Raw genomic sequence first — 9,514 nt, forward strand, 5'->3', positions numbered from 1 at the left:
GAAATGAAACGGCTCTATACCTCAAGCTAATTATGTAGCTGCAAGGCTAGTATAGTACTGTTCATTTAAGTAAAAACAACGAGACATTTGTTGATGATCTACTGTTAAAGATATATTCTAGTTCTAGTTCAAATTAATGTGCAAGATAGTGGCAGATAGCATCAGCTGTGTGTTAATGTTTCTGCTTCTGCATTAAATTTTGCGTGATTTTGTTTTGTTTTGGTTTAAATGAGCCTTTACCAAATTGATCTGCATTTAATGTCATACCATATATGCTATATATTTAAAGGCGTGATAAATGACATAAATGAATACCTAAGATAAGCAACAGCAGACTAAAAGTGCAAAAATAGTATGCTTCATATTCAAATCTGAATGTACTGTGTAACAAACCCAAGTCCGATTTAAAGATATAGTTTATAATACACTTCTTTTACCATGTGCAGCAGTTTTCCAAGTGAATGATATGCAATTTTCAAATATGAAAAAATACACGAGAGTCTCTGTAAAAATGCTCTTCTCAGCCCAATTTTTTTTTTACAAATTCCGAACTCTTGTTTCATGTGATGTCATTTTTCGTGTCCTAAGAGATATCAGAGAAACACATCGTTAAAATCATTAACATTTACTCAGATGAGACATATCAAGTTATCAACCTTTAGTTGCATGCACTGTACATACAATGGATATAAAAAGAGACACAGCATATTTTTTAGGACGCAACTAAATCAAACAAAGATAAGTCATGTCTGGACATTTTTTTCAATAACCTGACGTGTGCATATCCCTAAACTACTACTCAGTTTAAGCAGCCTTTAGTTAGTCCGCTTGTCAGCTTGACACATCTTAAACTCTTTGTAAAATTGTCTTTGCATTATAGAAGCAACATGATGTTTTATGAAAAAATCCAATACCTCTGAACATAGCTCTGCCGGCCCCGAAGCTGATTTGTTTTTACACTGCGTATCTATATATACTATCAGTTATATGTATTTGCTTAATCAGCCATCCACACCATAAACGATTGGACTGGGGTTAACAGTGTAACCAATCAAATTAATCTGACTATTTTGGATAAACAGATATTGTATCTCGCCCTCTGAATGGCTGTAAATAATTGCTATAAACCTAGAACAAAACATAACCATACCACTTGCCGTGACTTTAATAAGAGTAATGTGACAAGCTGGTCCCGGTAACGTGAGGGAGAGTTGATCTGATTAGCGAGTAAATATAATTGTCACACTGAAGAAAGCATTATTCCAGGTCTGTCTGTCCTACATGCAACACATTATACATAGTAGGCTTATATAGCAGCAGTGAATGTCGGCCTACTTAAAACTACTCTCTCCTACTTTTGGAGCTTAAATGACAAAAGAATAAGGTCAACATTTATGAAGAAATCACACCCCTACGACTTCAGTAACCAATTACAAGGAAGGATCACTGGAAAACTAATACAGTCTCGGTTTTTTTTTCTGAAAGAAGAATATTCCTCACAGTCTGACGAAATAGGACAGCATTCATCCAGTCACCAGATATATGTAACATTTTTAATCTGAAAGTTACACTGTAAGCCATGGAGACAAGACATGGAACAGTATGATCCCACACATTTGGCAACTGGTCTGTGTGACTACTTCAGCTATAAATAATCTTTGCTTCAGGTTAAGAACCCGATGACAGCACTGGAAAAAAAAGAAAGGAAAACTGTACCACGTAATGTCAATGAAGACAGAAATAACTAACTGAATGAAGACATGTAGGTCTGGCTACATGTGGACATACAGTGTGTTAGGGGTGCTTCTGGTGGTTAATGATCCTCCATCCTCTACCTCCTCCTTCCTTTCAAACCAGGAAGTGAGGTGAGAACCAAAGACAAAACAGCGCTGGGGCCCAGCAACGCCTCGGCAGAGTGGCAGCCCTTGGCAACACCGAGGCGGTCTGTGCCAGTTTTGGGCCACTTCGGTCCCTGGGCTTCTTTGAGCCCACAAGAATGTCAGGGGTTGGGGGTAGAGGGGGGGTTTTGGAAACCTTCCCTTAGCTCAGGATGAATGGTTGTCCCACTCACTCTTTGCCATACCCTCCAGCCTTCCTTCTCTGCACACAGAAAACTGCAACACGCTTGAGACGGTGTTCTTCTCATCCAATGGTGAGAGTGATGTCACTGATATCATTTCATTCAGTTGGCTTAAAAGACATTCACAGTGCGTCACAACTTTTTGTTTTCCTTTAAGTGTTCACCATCATTTCTCTTGGTGATGGCAACCTACTCAACAAGTTCATTTTTGACCGCTCAAATCCAATCAAAGTTGCTTAAGAGATGTCGGGAAGAGCAAGAAATACATGTGTACAGACATTTTATGCAAGTAAGAAAAAAATAAGTGAGACAAACTTATATGGATGAAACAGTTTAATGCAAATATCCCCCAAGCCATCTGTTGTAAAGACTTACCATGGATGGGGGACAGCCAAGCTGGCATTACCATTACCAGGCTACACTGCTAGCATGGCTGCTGTCTCGAAACCACCAATTGCAATGAGCAATTTATTTGAACTGTGCCCTCTTCTTCAGCTTTATATACAGGGGTTACTAGGGGTTATGTACTGGGTTGGATCCTTGGAAGCTTACATGTAAATTTGAGAGGACAACTTTAATACCAACATGTGCATTTTGAGCAAAAGATACTTTTTGCAGTTTTGATTGCATGTTTGATTCACAGACAATGCTTTGTCAAAAATAAATAAGCTAAAAGTTTTGAATTCTCTGCAGCGTACATTCTTACAGCATAAATAGTTTAACTGAAAGCTGTATACTGATGCTTTTTTCTTTGAGTTCATTCGCACTTCTGTCTACGTGTGTCTCAGTAAATCAGGCACACAGGCAGTTCTGCCCAAGTTTTATCTGGTGACTTGTTGCTGCTGTATGGTGTTTGTATGCCCACAATGACTAACCTGGCTACTGAGCAAATACCACTGCACTGTATCCGGTTTTCTGACTTGTTTTACTAGAATGTTATCAACTCAGATGTGGCATCATTCCAAGCTCTTACTTCCGAAGTAACTAGATGGCAGGATCTGTCTTTCATGCCTGACTCAGCTGACTTCTATGAGCTTCCAGGTTAAACTGAGATTCTCTACATCAAAAGGAATACCGAACAACTGATCTACAGCAAGGCACACATCAAGAAGGATCTGGGTTTGAATCCACAGGCCGACTGGGGCCTTTCTGTGTAGAATTTGCATGTTCTCCCTGTGTCTGTGTGGGGTTTCTCTAGGTGTTTTATCCAAAGATATGCTTTTTAAGTTCATTGGTCATTCTGAATTGGTCGTAGGTGGGCATGTGAGTGTGAATGGTCATCTGTCTCTCTGTGTTAGCCCTGTAATCGACTGGTAACCTGTCCATGGTATACTCCACCTCTTGCCCACCAACAGCTGGGATAGACTCCAACCCAGCGACAAGTGGCGACAAAGAATTAATCAGTGATATACAACAATTCGTTATTTATTGCCCTAGATATAGTTTAAGCCAATTGTGATTTAATGCAAAATGTTACAATAGTAATTGTGAGTGTAGTAACAGTCTCAACAGTCAGCGGACATAGTACATGCTGTAAACAGGACACAAAGCAATCAAAAGATAGGACAAAAATTACAAAAGTAAAACCCAGAAACCAGAGCATCCAAGAGATGACAGTGCTGATCAAATGCTGCTCCTCCTTTATTATATGAGATAATGTTGTGTCAGTGAGATCATAAAAGTGAAAGGCACAAAGAACCCAGCTCAGAAATTCAAGGCACGTAGTAAAAACATACCAGGACTCATCAGAAAAGGAAAATTCAAGGACTCCAAGTTAAAATTTTAAGACATTATTGTAGATTTAAAATGACAACCATAGGTTAAGACCCACATACTGGGTACCACGATAGCTACTGGTACTAATACATCTTGTAACCATTACTACTAAAACACTTAACTCGACTGGGGATCACAGGGTACAGGTGGAAAGTGGTTGTCCTGACCTGGCTCTTGTAATGAATGAGCTCCGACCTTCAAAATGGCTGTTCCAGCAGGCGAGTACAACACAAAGCCAATGTTTGTGGTAGGAAAATATTAATGTCAAACATAGAGGGAACTGTGCGATGATTAAAGACGTAAGACAGACGGAAGCTCCACCGCAATGAGTCTTGGTATAAATGGAAGAAAGGCGTTAGAGAGTGACAAGCAGCTGTACCCATTAATCATCTTGTGTACTGGTATGACTGAATTTGTGCATACATGTGGGGGTGGGTGAAGAGTAACTTCTCGCAGGCAGCTCATGGTTCACCTATTAAACGAAACAGACATACTCATCTCATCATGGAGAGATGGAAATCTGCAGAATGGAGACAAAAATAGTTTGAGGGGAGATAAGAGAGAAGTGGGACGTACCTTATCGTACAAAGTATTACTCGAACCATTCTATCTCTGTCATTTCTGCATGCTGTTGCAAACTGCAATTTCCCCATTGTGGGACAAATAAAGGTTTTCTTATTCTTATTCTTCTTATTCTTATAAGACATTTATGACAATTTATTTATGCAATTTGTTTTCATATTATTTTAGAACAGTAAAAATAGTGCATTCTGTTTTGAACATTTCTAATAATATATATGGTTTCTGGTTTTATTGTATTGTTTCCCTAACAGGATTCTTTTTATAACCTTTTTATTTTGTTATGTGGTTGAAAAAGAGAACGGCAAAAATGGACTGAAAAACAAATGTGTGAATTTCTTTTTTGAACTGGTATACACTGATCCGGCATAACATTATGACCACCTTCCGAATATAGTGTAGGTCTCCAAAACACTTGTGACTCATCAGAGAATGGACATGGGCCTAAGTTCTGAGGGTGTGCTGTGGTGTCTGGAAACAGAATGTTATTAGTGGGGGTCTTTGGGTCCTATGGGTTGAGGGGAGGGGACTCTGTGGATCATCCCACAAATACTTGATCAGTTTGGGATCTAGTGAATTTGCTATGGGGTGGGGGTGCCTGGTCTGGTCTAGGTGGGTGCTACATGTCTACGTAACATCCACATGAATGCCAGGTCCAAAAGTTTCCCATCAGAACATTGTATTGTCACAAGATGGTCAATGTTATTCACATCTCCGGTCAGTGATTTTAAAGTTGTGGCTCATCGGTGTACACTCTATATACAGTATTATACACTTTTCCACTTAGGGGACATCTTGAATGCAAGAATTTTACTTTGAACAGAGTATTTTTGTCTAAACATATTGGCAAAGAATTGGATTATTTCTTCACTGTCTTGCATGTTAATATAGTAATTATAGGGCTTTATTTTTTTAGTTTCACAGTTCCCTCTACATTTCTTTTGCCCTTTAGGCTATGTGCTTGAGCACATTCAATTTGAAATGAAACACTGGATGCTACAGCCTGAAATGTTGAAATGAAATGCAGGTTTGTATCAATTTAGAAAGAACAGTTTGCAAAGTTTCAAACATGGCAACTTGTTTTCCTGAGCAGCTGTGTGTTGTTTCGGTGTCAGTTCATGTGCAAAAGTGTCCACACAACAATTTCCATTTAGTTGCGGGTGGGGTCGTCTGTCTTTATGAGGTAACGGGAATAAAGCAGGTGCACACACAAAATAAAACAAGCTAGATGGAGGTCAAATGTTCTGCAAATCTGTGGTAAGACTCAAAAACAGAAAGGTCAGGTTGCAGACACCGGTGGGGTGTAAATGGAAAAAATAATCTCTATAAAGATGGTAAAAAAATTTCTATTGTGTTTTTAAACTCCTACTGTGGAATAAATCACATGAGGTGAATGACAAGGGTATTTCAGCACTTAGCATGCACTTTGAGTCCATAGCTGTTACTCCCACTACCATCAATTCACTGCAGAAATCCACAGTGAGTCACCGCTCTGTGCAGTTTATTGTACATTGCCCCGTGTGTGCGCCATCAAAGTCACACTAATGCGCACAGGTGTGTTGGAGATATCCAGAGCTGACATGTAGCAGGTAGCAATGCAAAGACATTAAAGTATCCAAGATGACTGAAATAGATCTGCAGCTTAAAAAAAAGGAGCAGCTTAACAGATGGCATCACTGAGGAATGTTATACAGTATACCTGCTGTATCATATTTGATACACAACTTTAAACAAGATAAAGATTGTGGCATAAACTGTAAGCTTGCTATTATCAGGCTGCCTTACGGAATGAATATATTTCCATGTGCCCTTTTGTGTCACGTCATTTTGGAGTGGCGTTTCCACACTCTTTCCACACTTTTCCGAGACAAAGAGTTCTTTTTGTTAAGGAGAAAGTCATTTACTTTTAATCTCCTCTAACCTGAATGGTTAAGCTGGTGTCACTAGTTCAGGCTAATAACCACCCCTTCATGTGTCTATGCTGCTTTGCCGGGGCAAGTTAATGTGGAAAAAACACAGAGAGGAATAGAGCGACCATATAGAGGGGGCACAAACACGCAGTCAGTCTCACTTGAATGTAATCAACCCATTGTAGACTGAATGGTGCGTATGTGTGTGTCCATGTCAGAGTCATTTATAGAGCCAAACCTGATCCTTAGCAGGAAGCAGAAAAAGCCCCACAGAGGAATTCAGCATTGATAAAGAGTAAGCAGTGAATAAGCGTTAACATTTTTATTTACTTTATTGATCCCTCATGGGGCGGCACGTGGTGGTTAGCACTGATGCCTCCCAACAGGAATGTTCTGGGTTTGAATCCAAGCCAACTGGGGCCTTTCTGTGTGGAATTTGCATGTTCTCCCTGTGTCTGCGTGGGTTCTCTCCAGGTACTCCAGCTTCCTCCCACCATCCAAAGACATGCTGGTTAGGTTCATTGGTGATTCTAAATTGGCCGTAGGTGTGAGTGTGAATGGTTGTCTGTCTCTCTGTGTTAGCCCTGCAATAGACTGGAGACCTGTCCAGGGTGGACACTGCCTCTCGCCGGCTGACAGCTGGGATAGGCTCCAGTCCCCTTGCGACCCTCCAGAGGACAAGCGGTTACAGAAGATGAATGAATGAATGAATGAATGAATGAATGAATGAATGATCCCTCATGGAAAATTCTTTCTCTGCATTTAACCCATTTGTTCACACAGCAGTGTGCACCCTCTGAGCACTGGGCATTGAGTTGACTGGGTTCGGGTGCTTGCTCAAGGCACCTCAGCCACACATAGTGGGATGCAAACCTGTGACCTCACAGTCCCAAAGCTGCTTCTCTGGCCTCTACTGGTTTCCCTGCAGTGCCTATTAACTCAGATCAGTGAAACATGCACAGTGTGACAAATTGACCAACATTATAAAGGAGACATCTGTAGTACTGTTGATGTAGCTGAGTGAGTTTTATATGCGTGATAGTATCCCAAAGTAGATAGATAGACAGAGACAGCAGCCTGTCACTGGATGAGCTTCTCTGTCTGACTATGGTGTCCTGTACAGGGTGGTGGACATTGTTCATAATGGACCGGATTTTGTTCAGGGTTCTTGCATCTGCCACCGATGTCAGGGACTCCAGCTCTGTCCATTTCACAGAGCCCACTTCCTGTATCAGTTCGTCTAGCCGCGAGGTGTCCTTCTTCTGGATGCTGCCTCCCCAGCAAACCACAGCATAGAAGAGGGCACTGGCAAGAATAGTCTGGTAGAATATGTCCAGCAGCTTCCGGCAGATATTAAATGACCTTGGGAATTGTAGAAAATAAAATTCCATTTGGAAATGGCAGCTACTAATGCTAATGTTGATGTGGATGTGGATGTGGATGTGGAAGTAGTGGACCACTATAAGTACCTAGGCGTCCACATGAACAGCAGACTGGACTGGAGGGACAACAGTGATGCTGTGTACAAGAAGGGACTGAGTAGACTCTACTGCCTGAGGAAGCTGAGGTCTTTCAACGTATGCAGCAAGTTGCTGGAGATGTTCTACCAGGCTGTTGTTGCGAGCGCCCTGTACTTCGCTGTGGTTTGTTGGGGGAGCAGCACCAGCAAAAAGGACATAAGTACGATCGACAAATTGATCCGAAAGGCTGGTCATGTCATTGGCAGTGAGTTGGAGACGTTTGTCTCAGTGAGGGACAGGAGGACACTAGACAAACTGCTCTCCATCATGGACAATCCGTCACATCCACTACACCAGACAATAGAGGGGCAGCGGAGCTCATTCTCAAACAGACTGATCCAGCTCCGCTCCCACACTGGAGGACTACTTTACAGCTACAGGACTACTTTCATACCATTCTCAGTCCAGCTGTACAACAACTCACCTTTCTGTAACAGATAACGCCATGTTAGTCATGGTAGTGGACACTATTGCACCTTACTATCATCCCTGTGTATATAATATATTCTTCCGTCTCTATTTCTTGTACATTTGTCCATATGCTAATATGCAAATTTGTACATTTTGCTTGTACTATTTTATTTTATTCTACTAGATTTTATTTACTTATTTTTATTTTATTTAATCTTTCTTTATCTGTGGTTCTTAAGAGTGTTACTGCTACTGTGACCAATCAATTTCCCTTGTGGATGAATAAAGTTTATCTAAGTCTAAGTCTAAGTCTAACCAACACACTAAGGATTAGCCTGTGGTCAGAGATTAACGTTAGAAATACAGAAACTGTTTCACATCTGCAATGTTAAAAAATAACTTGACCATTTGGGTTTTCTCAGAAAACCCAGAGGTTGATACAGTCCGCTCATTTTCCATTCATGATCATTTTTACAGTCTGCACCACAAATTTCATCAAAGGTGTTTCAAATTAGGGTGGAAATACAGATGCACATTGATGTAATGTAAGCATCTTGGAAACCAATAATTGCTAATAATTCAGTTAGTTTAAGTGCATTTTTTCCTTTAAAAAAAAAAATAGAATGTATGTGTAAATGCAGTAGTAAAATTAGGATATTGATATACTTTAACAGGATAAAAATAAGTTTCTTTAGCTGTCAGTCTAATTTATCACATGATGTAGTATCCACACATACCTGCCACTTGTGTAAATGCTGTATAGAACAGAAAACTTTTTGTGTGGCCAGTCTGGTGTCAACTATTGCCTAAAATTTAATTTTGAATAAACCATCTGGTCTTCTGTTCAGAGCTGATTGCCTCACCGTAAACTTGTGTACTTCATAAAGACATTGCAGCCTAAACAGAACACATCTCCTTCCAGACTTTTTAATGTGACTCTTGTTGTGCAATCCACAAGCATAACTGCAGTGTGAGTAATATTGCCACAGAGTCCAAGGAAGTTGTAACTTTTGTTTCACCCACTGTCTGGGTGAAAGTACCAAAACACATCTGCCCACAGGCCATAATTTCCTACATCTTGCCCTACTCTTATTCCCCCATTTTAACTGAATGCGTATGCTGTGTGCAAACAGGCTCAGTTCAGTGGGGTAGGGGGTGGATGGATTCTAGCTTTTGCCCACTGGGTTATGTTGGGGCTGCTGATGCTGAGCTGAGTGGCTGCTGTATAGCAACAGGCA

Source organism: Chelon labrosus, assembly GCF_963514085.1.
Source record: "Chelon labrosus genome assembly, chromosome: 4".
NCBI classification, from domain to species: Eukaryota; Metazoa; Chordata; class Actinopteri; order Mugiliformes; family Mugilidae; genus Chelon; species Chelon labrosus.